The following is a 12,622-nucleotide window of genomic DNA, read 5'->3' on the forward strand; positions in this document are numbered from 1 at the left end:
CATCCACACCAGAGTCTGCTAGCTTCCCAATGAGGATAGGGTGCGAAACTGTGTCAAAGGCCTTCCTAAAGACCAGGAAGATGACATCAGCCTTGGCTCCCATGTCCAGGTAGTGTGTGACCTGGTCATAGAAGGCTACAAGGTTTGTCAGGCAGGATCTACCTGTGACAAACCCATGCTGGTTTCTCCTCAGCATCATTTCCCCTGCTGGGCCTGCACAAATGTGTTCTTTGATTATTTTCTCTAGCATTTTCCCAGGAATAGAGGTAAGACTGACTGGTCTAAAGTCATCCAGCTTATCCCTTCTCCCTTTCTTGAAAATGGGCACCACATTGGCCCTTCTCCAGTCCTCAGGGACCTGGCTGGAGCACCATGAGTGCTCGAACAGCTGTGCCAGTGGCTCAGCTATGACACTGGCCAATTCTTTCAGCAGCTGTGGATGGAGGTCATCCAGGCCTGCTGACTTGTACCCATCCAGCTCCTCCAGGAGCTCCTTAACTATTTCAGAACTAACCATAGGTGGACTGGTGCCATGTGGACATCCATCAATGATCGGATGCATGCGCACCCCTTGAGCTTGGCAGCACACCCCCTGCAAAAAGTGCCGCCAACACTGCCAGCAGCATCTGTGGGTAGTCATCACCCCCACCAACACTGCTCCAGCCACCAGTGAGAGCTCCCCACTCCCTGCTGCCACGCCCCTGCTGCTGCCACCGCCACCTGTGTGTGGTAGGCATGCCCCCCCCCCCAGCCTACAGAGGCATGCGGAATTTATGGTTTTGGTGAACATTCTCCCATCAGGGAAAGTGTGGACAACCCTGTAATAAATAAGAACAACCCTGTAATAAATAGGAACCAGAACACTTACTATCAAAGTCGTGGCAGGAGATTTTTTGTATCAACAGGGAAGAGTAAGTGTGATGTAAGACTCCTTACCCATTATAGCAGAAGAAAAAATGTCATCTCAGAAAGGGCACAAGCACTATAGCACCCACTGTTGACACACCCTGGTTTCATAACAGTGCAGTCCCACAGTGTGGAGTTACTGGGCATATCTACATATGGTGCTACATTGCCCTAGCAATGTGCTTCCAAAAGGGAGTACTAAATGAGTGTGCAGTAACAACGGTGCTGTAGGGGCACATATAGACGCACCCAGTGATGTGTTGAACTGGTCTAAATGAGAGCAAGGGTAGATCTCTTGTCCTTGGAAAGGTACTTTGCACAGTTTGCCTTAGTATTTTTATGTTATCTCCTATTAGCATTTCTTTTCTATATTTCCCAGACCTATTCCATGACTTCGATACCCTCTTTGAAGAGGTGAAGAAAAAATGATTTTTCAGTTTCTTGCCAGTTCTGAAAAACTGAGGGAAAATATTCAGAGAAGCAAAGATAAAATGAAAAAAATGGGTTGTACAAAACACTTCAGTGAGGTTAAAAATTCTAAAAATCTATCTTTGGAAATTACATTTTTGGAGAATTTTCATAGATTTCATAGACATTAGGGCTGGAGGGGACATTGGAAGATCATTGAGTCCAGCCCCCTGCCCCAGGGACAGGAAGTCAGCAGAGATAATAGGATACCAGCAAGATAAACATCCAGATGTCTTTTGAAGGAGTTCAGAGTAGGTGCTTGAAACACCTCCAGTGGCAATCTATTCTAAACCTTGGGGGCTTAGACAGTAAAGAAGTTATTCCTTATGTCCAACCTCAAATGGTCATAGAGGAGTTTGTGACTGTTCAATCTTGTCATCCCTTGGGGCACTCTGGTGAACAGACATTCCTCCAGATCCTGGTAAGCACCCCTGATAAACATATAGATGGCCATCAGATCACCCCTGAGCCTGCGCTTTTCCAAGCTGAAGAGTCCCATGGCTCTCAGCCTGTCTTCATAAGGTCTGCTTTTGTGACCTCTGATCATGTGCGTGGCTCTCCTCTGCACCCTCTCAAGCTTCTCCACATCCTTTTTGAATTCTGGAGCCCAAAACTGGATTCAGTACTCCAGCTGTGGCCTCACCAAGGCAGAGTACAATGGGAGAATGACGTTCTGGGATTTGCTTGAGAAGCATCTGTAGATGTAAGCAAGCATTTTGCTTGCTTTACTAGCAGCAGGATCACATTGCAGGCTCATGTTCATCTTGTGGTCAATCGTGACCCCCAAGGCCCTTTCGTCCATAGAGCTAGCCACTGCCTAGTGTATAAGGATACTGCAGGTTTTTCTTCCCAAGGTGGAGAACCTTGCATTTTTCAATGTTAAACACCATCAGGATCTCATCCACCCATTTCCTGAGCCTGTCAAGGTCAGCCTGGATCACCCTTCTGTCCTCAGGTGTGGACACTTTACCCCAGAGTTTGGTGTCATCAGCAAACTTGGCCAGTCGGCTTCTGATACCGATGTCCACATCATTAATGAAGATGCTAAATAGTGTTGGCACAAGAAAGAGCCTTGGGGGACCACACTGGTCACAGGGCACCATGACGATTGAGTTCCATCAACCACCACACTCTGGGTCTGACCACAGAGCCAGTTCCCCAGCTAGCGGATCATGGTGTGGCTGAGGCCGCCATTAGCCAGTTTTACTAAGAGGTGACCATGAGATACCAGATCAAAGGCTTTTTTCAAGTCAAGGTATACAACATCAATCTCTTCTCCTTTGTCCAGGTGATTGGTCACCTGGTCGAACAAGGACATGAGATTGGTCAAGCAAGGCCTATCCCCAACAAACCCATGCTGGCTATCTCTCAGGATGTTGCCATCTGCCAGTCTGTTAAGAATGGCCTCTTTGATAATCTTTTCAAAGACCTTCCCTGGGACAGAGGTCAGGCTGATGGACCTGTAATTTGCTGGATCCACTTTCCTCCCTTTCTTGAAGATAGGCACCATATTCACCTTCTTCCAATCATTAGGCACCCAGATAAAACTATAAAGCAGGGATTAGGGGCTCAACTGGTGGCTTTCTAGGTCCAGGCCTTCTCAGCCAACTTACCTTAGTCCCTTGGCACCCACACATGGCCAACCCCCTATCTGAGGCTAGGCAGTCCACAGTCCCTGGCCTCAGATCTTGTGCAGAGCCTCTTATCTCTGAAATGTTGCAAACATTCACAAAAGGTTTCTGTCTCTTGCCTCTGCAGGGCCAACATTTGGATGTTGGGAAAATCCCACCAGCCCCAGCAGAAACGTTCACAAAAGGTTTCTGTCTCTTGCCTCTGGGTCATCGCCACCAAGCACTGAAGCCTTTTCCATGTGCTGGCTGCACCAGCAGCACACCTTGGATTGAATCATCCTACTCCAGCAACTTGTGCTGGTGGCAGAGGAGTGGGAGGCATGTGTACAGGTCTGGTGGGTGGAGGACATCATCGGGGAGACTGCCCAGGAGGAGGCACAGGACTAGGTACAGTGGGAGTGGGGGCATGGGTGGATGGAGGCCCTAGAGCAGGAGAATTTATGCACCAGGTGACCCTCCAGGCCTGGGTTTTGGAATTTGTGGACACCAACTGCTGGACCCAGGACCCTGTCCTGGGCCCAGTGGCCCTAGTCATTGTCATATTTCCATAATTGTTATGGTCTAGTAGGCATCTTAGAGATCATCAGGTCCAGGCTCCCTGCTGTGAGGAACTGAAGGTTTAAGCTGCCACAAAGCCACAGACAGTTGAGGGCCTTTTTGGGGTTAGCAGGGTATTACAGGTGATTTATACCTCAGTTCAACAAAATCACTGCACCCCTCACTAATCTGTTGCAAGGAAAGAAGGGAGATCCTCTTCCATGGAACATAGAGAGTACTCTCACATTCGAACAGACCAAAAGGGCCCTCTGCTATGAGGCAGCATTAGGGACCCCAAATTTTGAGATGCCTTTCACCCTACAGACCAATGCTTTGAAATGAGCTCTAGGTGTGGTGCTATCCCAAGAAATCAACGGAGCCTCCCGTCCTAAATCTTATGCTACCTGGAAGCTGAACCCTCAAGAAAGAAGGTATGCCACAGTTGAACGTGAGTGCCTTGCCATAAAGTGGGGCATTGATTATTTCCTGTATTACTTGCTTGGGTGTGAACTTACCCTCGTTACTGACCATGCCCCCTTAAAGTGGCTTAGAACCAAGCAAACAGATAGTGCTCGCATTACTCGATAGGCTCTGGCTTTACAGCCATTCCATTTTAAAATCATGTATAAACCAGGAAAGACTAACATGGTTGCTGATATTCTTTCAAGATGCCATGAGGATGAAGATGAGAGGGAACCTGGCGTGACAAGCATGGAACCCGTCATGTTGAATTCACAAGAAGAAGGTGTGCCTAACAGCAAGTTAAGGGGGGAGGTGTGTGAGGAACTAAAGGTTACTCACCTGGGATGCTTTCCCAGCTAGAAGCACAGACCCCACCAGAATAGGATCTCCACGCTGTGGCGGGAGCTTCCATTGTGCCCCAGCCCAGTTTTATCACCTTGACAGGTGAGGCGGATTAGTGTAAATCCACAGCCGGGACAATACCCAGGGGCTGGGGGCAGAGCCAAGGGGTAGGAAAAGGTGAAGATGGTGAAACACAGGCAGGGTGGAGACTGGGAGTGCCTGACACAAGGCTGACATCCTGGGAGCTGGGTAAGAACCCGATTGGGCTCTGGAGGTGCCGAGGAACCCTCACTTAAAAGGTGAAAGAGAAGGGAAAGACAAGAAAAAGAAAGTAAGAGGGAGAGAGAACAGAAAGAGAGATAAAGAAGGCGGATGCTCCTGAGCCATTGACTCCATTTTTATTTTGCTTGTTTGGGAACGCTAACTAATTGCTGCTGGCTGCCAATTGAGTCAGGTACGGCTGTGGCAAGAAGAAAAAAATATATAGCAAAGAAGAGAACGTATAAAAAGAAGGGAACAAAACCCTGCTCCTCCAAGGGCACTGCAGCCTGGAACCCAAGGGAAAAGGAAGCCAAGATTGGCTGAGGAAAGAGGGCGGTGAAGGCAACGACCTCCCACATCCTACTGTTTTTATTTCATTGAAGTACTTTGGCTTGTTAAATGGCTATGCACTGCCAATTAAGCCGGGCTCACCCACAATCACCCCAGAGTGGGAAAGGGAACTCCACATCCCACTGGGAAATGGGGGGAAGCTGATGCCGGGAGAAACATTGGATAAATCTGAGGGACGACTGGGACCTGATCCTCTGAAAATTAAAATCCAATAGGTGTCAGTAATATATAGGCTTACCACCCTTCAATGCAAATGTGACAGGTGGGTGGGACCAGATGCCCCACCCTTTGCCCCACCCCTTCCCTTTATATGGTGTGATGTAATTAGGCCTGCCCCTGACCCCAGTCACGTGGTACATGATGTCACCAGCCCTGCACCCTGCCCCAGTCATGTGGTGCATGACATCAGGAACTCCGTCCCCACCCCCAGTCACGTGGTGTGTGACATCACCACCACATGGTCCATGACATCAGAAGGCCAGCCCATGCAGACCCCCAAAGCACATCCCCTCATGCTGCAAGACCCACCCTAGACCACGTGGTACAGTTATGACCTATCAGGTCACAGACTGCTCTAGCCCCGCAGAGTGACCCTGCTTTTTGTCTCAGACTGTGCTAATGCAAGCAGGGGCAGACATGGAGGAGATTCAGGAGGGTGAGATGGATGCCAAGTCCACAAAAAACAAGACCAGGAACTGTGACAGAACTCAAGCAGTCTGTATCAGAACCATCTATGGAGAGAGTGGCCAACTCTGTCTCAAGGGACTCTGCTGAGGTAACTAATTTAGATGATTTTTGTGGGGGTGATTTTCTTATAACTGTCTGGGCCTGTGTTAATAACAATGTTTTTGGAGGTAGACGACGTCTTCATAGAGAGCTTTCAAAACATGCACATTGGCACCCTGCTGAAAGTAAAGGACTTTTGCGTGAACTGTTTTTGTTCATGTCCAAAAGGGAGCAGTTTGAGACCAAAGACTGATACAACATTTTTGTCCAAAGAAAATGACCATTAACCCCAGTTTTGAGCCTGTGGAGATTACCGAGCAGGACTATGAGCCCATGGAGGTTCACCAAGCAAGGGTGCACTGGGGGACTATTTTCAAATAAAAAAATATCCCACCCCTGTTCAGAAGAAGGTTTCTTGCGTGAACTGGTTTTTAACAACTGTGCAAGATGAGGCTGAAGACCTCTGTTAATGTTGTATTTCTTACCTGCTTAATAAATCTTGTTTTACCATGGTTTAAATTTGTCCTCAAGCATTTCAATGCACCACATGGGTGTTAGTGTGGGGTGGAGTGTGGGGACAGCGGTTATCAGACATGTCTACACAGAAGGCTATGTTAAAGGAAGTTTATTACTCTCCTGGTGAAGCTGGCAGTTTTGGCGGGGTGAACACGCTTTTTGAAGCCACCAAAAGGCAGGATAAGTTTCTGAACAGGGTGGCCACCTGGCTTTCAGATCAGGATGCTTACACCCTGCACAAACCAGCAAGAAGACATTTTAAAAGAAACAAGACTGTTGTTTCAGATATTGATGCGCAATGGCAGGCAGATTTGGTGGATATGCAGCAGTTTTCCAAGCACAAATTTAGGGTTAAGTTCATCTTAGCAGTGATAGACATATTATCAAAGTATGCCTGGGCTATGGGTCTAAAAGACAAGGCAGGTAGTGAAATAGCTCAGGCCCTTAAAACCATTTTTACAGAGGGACACATACCTCAAAAATTACAGATGGATCGGGGGAAAGAATTTTTAAATAAGTCTTTAAGCAAACTGTTAAAGCAGTATCATATTCACCATTGTGTGATGAATAGTGAAGTAAAAGTGGAGGTGGTACAGAGGTTTAACAGAACATTGAAATCAAAGATGTGGAGGTATTTTACATCCCACATCACCTTTCACTACATTGATGTGTTACCAGAGTTTATAAAGATCTACAACCACAGTTATCACAGAACTATACACACCAGACCTGTTGACATGAACTTCTCAAACTGTCTATAGGTGTTGAAAACTGTGTATGGGGACTATTCCAAAATAAAACCAGCAGCACCTGTGTTTAGAAAAGGAGACCATGTGAGGGTGTCTAGGACCAAAGGGAGGTTTGAAAAAGGTTATGAACAAACATTCACCAATGAGACTTCCATAGTGCATGAAGTCCTTAGACGTGTGCAGACGCCTGCATACCACCTAAAAGATTATGAAGACGAACCTATTGAGGGTTCTTTTTACCCTGAAGAACTACAAAAAGTGAACCCCAAACAGGACAGAGTTTATAGGGCTGAAAAAGTTCTAGCAACAAGAGGAAAGGGAAGAAAGAAGTGGTTGTTGGTGAAATGGTTGGGGTGGTTGACTAAATTTAAGAGCTGGGTGGAAGCCTCCCAAGTTTGTAACATATAGGGGTACCTCAGTCAGAAGGCCGAGATGTGTGGTGGTGCCTTTTACATCACTTTACCCAGCAATGTTTGTGCCAGGATTTTTCTGTAGAACACCAGCTTGAACTTTACCATACAGGTGGTTAAACCTCTGGATCTGCTGGGGAACTGGGAGATAGGGTTGGCAGAAATACAATACCCACACAGCTGGAACAACATCAACGAAGACACCCCTTTCAAAATCATTTCTGGGACTAAAAAATGGGAGTACCTCCTGCCTTGGGGGTTATTATACAACAATCAGAGGTTATTATACAATCATTTCAGAGGTCAGGGAAGCAGACCCTACGATGACAGGCTGAGAGCCCTGGGGCTCTTTAGCCTGGAAAAACGCAGGCTCAGGGGTGATCTGATGGCCACCTATAAGTTTATCAGGGGTGACCACCAGCATCTGGGGGAACGTTTGTTCACCAGAGCGCCCCAAGGGATGACGACTAAGTCGAATGGTCATAAACTACGACAAGACCGTTTCAGGCTGGACATAAGGAAAAATTTCTTTACTGTCCGAGCCCCCAAGGTCTGGAATAGCCTGCCACCGGAGGTGGTTCAAGCGCCTACATTGAACACCTTCAAGAGCAAACTGGATGCTTATCTTGCTGGGATCCTATGACCCCAGCTGACTTCCTGCCCTTTGGGCAGGGGGCTAGACTCGATGATCTTCTGAGGTCCCTTCCAGCCCTAATGTCTATGAAATCTATGAAATCTATGAAATAACAGAGTTACTGTATCTTATAAACAATACAATTACCATCCACCCTACTCCACCCAAATTAGTTAGGCATTATGACCAAATGATTGGAAAAGTGATACTTAAAGCCAAAGATAACTCTTATGATTTTTATGCATGTGGTGACCTAGCCTATATTTTGGGAATGCTACCTGGGTCCACTGTTAAAAAAATACCCTTCCCAGGTGATATTACCAGTGGGTTCAATTTGCTGTATGTCTACAAGGACATTGTGGAACATCAGCTTGTTGGGGAGTATTCAGTTCCTTTGCTGTGTCTCTGTCCATGGGAGCAAGAACGGATTTGTCACCATCACATACAACAACCTGCATTATGTCCCTATTAGTCAGCACCACACAGACACAATCAGCATTGAAATAAAGATGGATCAGAACAAACACTTCTCATTTTGCTTTGGTAAGGTGATCGTTAAGCTTCACCTATGCCCCCAGAAGACTTTGAGATTTTAAAATAAGGAAAAGCATGATGGTGATGGTAAAAAACTGTGGGGACCCTAAATTGTACAGATATTATTATAAAGCCCAGGCTGGGTATGGTCTTCCTGGATATCAGGGGGTGCTTGTGATGTACAGGACTGGTGTGGGAGGCACATTCTGTAGGCTCTTTAGAAAAGCCTTTCCGCTTTTGAGAAAGGATCTGGAGATTATTAAGCCCCATGCTAAAAATGCTATGCAAAACATAGCCAAAGATGTGTTCGGTCATGTCTCCTGAGCTGTCCTGGATAAGGTGGTCAAGCTGGAAAAGTAGGAGGGGTCCAGCCTCATATATATTCAAAGAAAGAGCCTTAAAAGAAAGAGAGATGCACCATGCTCAGGAGGTGCAGGACCTCCTCAACCCCTTAAAAAGAAGAAGGTAAGTTGATGGGGCAGCCATACACGAAAAACCAAGAAGCAGCCAGGGAGAAAGAAGGGGTGCTTTCCGGAGGAAACAGAAATATATTTTAACCACCCTGGTCTTTGTTCACTGCGGGTCTGAAGAATGCGCCAAATCCAAACTGGATGTGTTTCAAATAGCCCCTACGCAGACCTGCATTGAGAAAAACCTGTATGTTGAGATCCCCCCACTCTCAGCTATTACCAAATCCAGCCCTCTTGACTTTTTCATAGACAGGAATGGTGAAGATTACATGGATCTGAACAACACACTGCTTTACCTTTGCTGCAAGATTGTAAAAGGCGATGGAACTGATCTTGATGCCAAGGCAGAGGTGGGTCTGGTAAATTACCCACTGGCCTCTGTCTTCAATCAGCTGGACATCACTCTGGGAGATCATTTTATAAGCCAGAGCAATAACTATTACCCTTACCTAGCCTTCATCAAATCAGTTTTCAACTACAGCAATGACACCCTTGCCTCCCAATTTTCTGCCGGCCTGTTTTACAAAGATACCCCCAGACATCATGAAATGGCTGCACAGGATGGCAATAATCATAGCTTTCAGAGATGGGCAAACCTGACAGACTGGACCAAAAAGATAGAGCTGCTTGGTCATCTCCATAGTGATTTTTTTCCCCAATAAAAACTGTTGCTGAATGGTGTGGATGTGAAAATTAAACTGACATGCAGTAAAGATGCCTTCTGCTTGATGGGTGCCGCAGTGGCTGGCCAATGTAAACCAGAAATCACATCCACCTCACTTTTTGTGAAAAAAGTGCAGGTAGCTCTGGGCATCTAACTGGGCCATGCGGAGGCCTTGCTTGCAGCCAACACTAAATACCCCATAAACCACATGGGTATGAAAGTGTTTAGCATTCCTGCCGGCAGTTGAGTCAGCAACCAGGAGGATCTGTTTCTGGGGCAGTTGCCCAAACTCGTTGTCATCAGGTTCATGGATAACAATGACTTTAGCAGGAATTATGCTAAGAACCCATTTTACTTTAAACATTATAAAATTAATTTTGTAGCCCTCTACATCGAGGGAAAACAAACCCCTACAAAGCCACTACAACATGATTTTGAGAACGGTAACTGCATGATAGAATACATGCAGCTGGTACAGACAGCCAGTAAACATATGAAAGACCGGACCCTAATAATCAACCATGTGGAGTTTGCCCTGGGGTACACCTTGTTTGCCTTTGACCTGTCTCCTGACCAGGAGTGTGCTGATTAAAACCGGGAACCTGAGAGCAGAAATATGCTTTACTATGGTTTTGCCCACCATGGTTAACATGATCATATATGGGGTCTTTGACAATGTCATAGACATAAATCAGAGGAGAAACATCCTGCTTGACTACATGTGAATATGGGCACTGAACAATTCGCCAGGGTTTCTTCCTCAGAACCTTATGCCAAAGAAACTTTCTTAAACATTTTCCCCTGTGACTGGCTTCCTAGGACTCAACTGTCTCAAAGGGCCCTGAGCTTGGTGGTCAACATGCACCCACATAATCAACCTGGAGAACACTGGTTGGCTGTTTACCTGGAGGATCAGAACTGTGGGGAATTTTTCGACTCGTACAGTCACCCACCAAACAGCGCTCTCTTTCCTCAAAGCATTATGTTGTTTTTAAACAAGAACACTACTGACACTGCTTTTCAGACAAAACAGTTACAAGACCCCTGATCTGTCACCTGTGGATACCACTGTGGGTTTTTCCTGCACCACCGTAGCAAGGAGCTATCATTTGAACAGATTTTTAAATTGTATTATTCCGATGATTTAGCACAAAATGATAGGGTGGTGATGCATTTTATAAAAAGTAAATATAAAAATTTCTGTGTGACCGGGCCTGCTCAAAACATGGTTCAACATGCCCAGACATGTATTTCTTGCTATGACTTTCATGAATGCTTTGTTTAAATAAAACACTCAGCTGATGCTGTGTAAATAAAGCTGTTGCTTTTTAAACGTGCGTGTTTGTGTTTTCATTTAAAAAATCCTCTGTAGACAAAAATTGTACCAGCATAGAATAGTTTAATTCAAACTGTAAAACTTTATGTGGAGAGCCAATGGCATTTAGAGCCAGTTTTTCGCTTCTTAGCTGGCGCTGTTGGTGTTTCTTGGTCTGAGGCAGATACTTTCAGGTGTTCCAGATGATCACTATGCATGGCATTGCCCATAACAGAAGATGGTATGTTCAGCTCAGCCATGGCTTTCATAAAGATGTCCCCACCTTTAGGCAGATGTTTACTAGTCCCGGCATGAGTCTGAAGGTTTCCCCGGACCAAGTCGAGCATATTAGAACCCTTGACGAGCATCCCTTTGTAGACAAAACCCCCTTGATCATCCCAAGAAGAAATATCCTTGTGCTGGCTCAGCTTAGTGAGCAACACTTTAGCATTATTCCTGTATCAGGCATGCATGTTATCCAATACTTTCTGAATGATGGGATCGGGGGTTTCAAGGGGGTTTCCCGCTTCTAGGGAGGTCTGTTCTGGCAGAACCAGGGTTAATTTCCCTCTGTCCAGATTACCCTGCTTTATGTAGGTCAGGTATTTCTGAAGCATGGTGACATACAGTTTAGCTGTATCACACTAGAAGAGAGGAATAGGCTGCAATCAGACCTAGACAGGTTACAGGGGTGGGCGGATGAGAACAGGATGGGTTTCAACACTGACAAGTGCAAGGTGATGCACCTGGGGACAAAGAACCAGCAGCATACCTACAGGCTGGGGATCTCTCTTCTCATCAGTGCAGAGGCAGAAAAGGATCTTGGAGTCATTATTGATGCCAAAATGAACATGGGCCTACAGTGTGGGGGTGCAGTCAGGAAGGCCAACTGTACCTTGTCATGCATCCACAGTATTACCAAATTTGCCCATTACTTTGGGGTGTGCTCATTTATTAGGGATAGTTTCTAGGGTCTTGGTGATTCTGTCAATGTGCTGCTTGTGTTACTATACGGAGCTGTATTTCTCCCTTCTGCAAGCCCTCACCCCCAGTGGAGCTATCTTGCAGGACTCAATCTCAATGGGCTGGGTTCCTCCAGTCACCAAATCAGTCATACACACAAACGCACACAAATTAACGTGACACGCCTGACCTGGCCGGGCTGATCAGCATGGACAGGCTGACACCCTCATATGCCAAGAATCAGTTCATAAGAGCAACAATACACTGCAGTCAGACACAAGCACACAGGTGAACAGAATCCCTATGAATCCGGGTGTGTGTCCAGCTGACACCCTCATGGGCCAGCATTCAGTTCATAAGGGCACGTCTGAGTCAAACTGGGTCAATCAGCCTGTACAAGCTGATCCCCTTATGTGTTTCAAACTCAGCACGTCCCAATCTTTGGCCTCTTGATGAGCAGACCCCACAATAATTTGGGCTTCACAGGGACCTTTAGCATAGGTAAAAGAAGCGTTGCTGCAGAGCACGGGAAGAAAGAGAAGCAGAGAAGGAAAAATATACACAACTACTACCAGTTTGACTATAAAAGTTATTTATTGCTAAGCATATGAAATATATAATAGCACTAGTAGTAATAGACATGCAAAAGAAAAACAAACACAAACAATGACAATACTACCCTG

Source organism: Alligator sinensis, unplaced genomic scaffold (assembly GCF_000455745.1).
Source record: "Alligator sinensis unplaced genomic scaffold, ASM45574v1 scaffold568_1, whole genome shotgun sequence".
Classification (NCBI taxonomy): domain Eukaryota; kingdom Metazoa; phylum Chordata; order Crocodylia; family Alligatoridae; genus Alligator; species Alligator sinensis.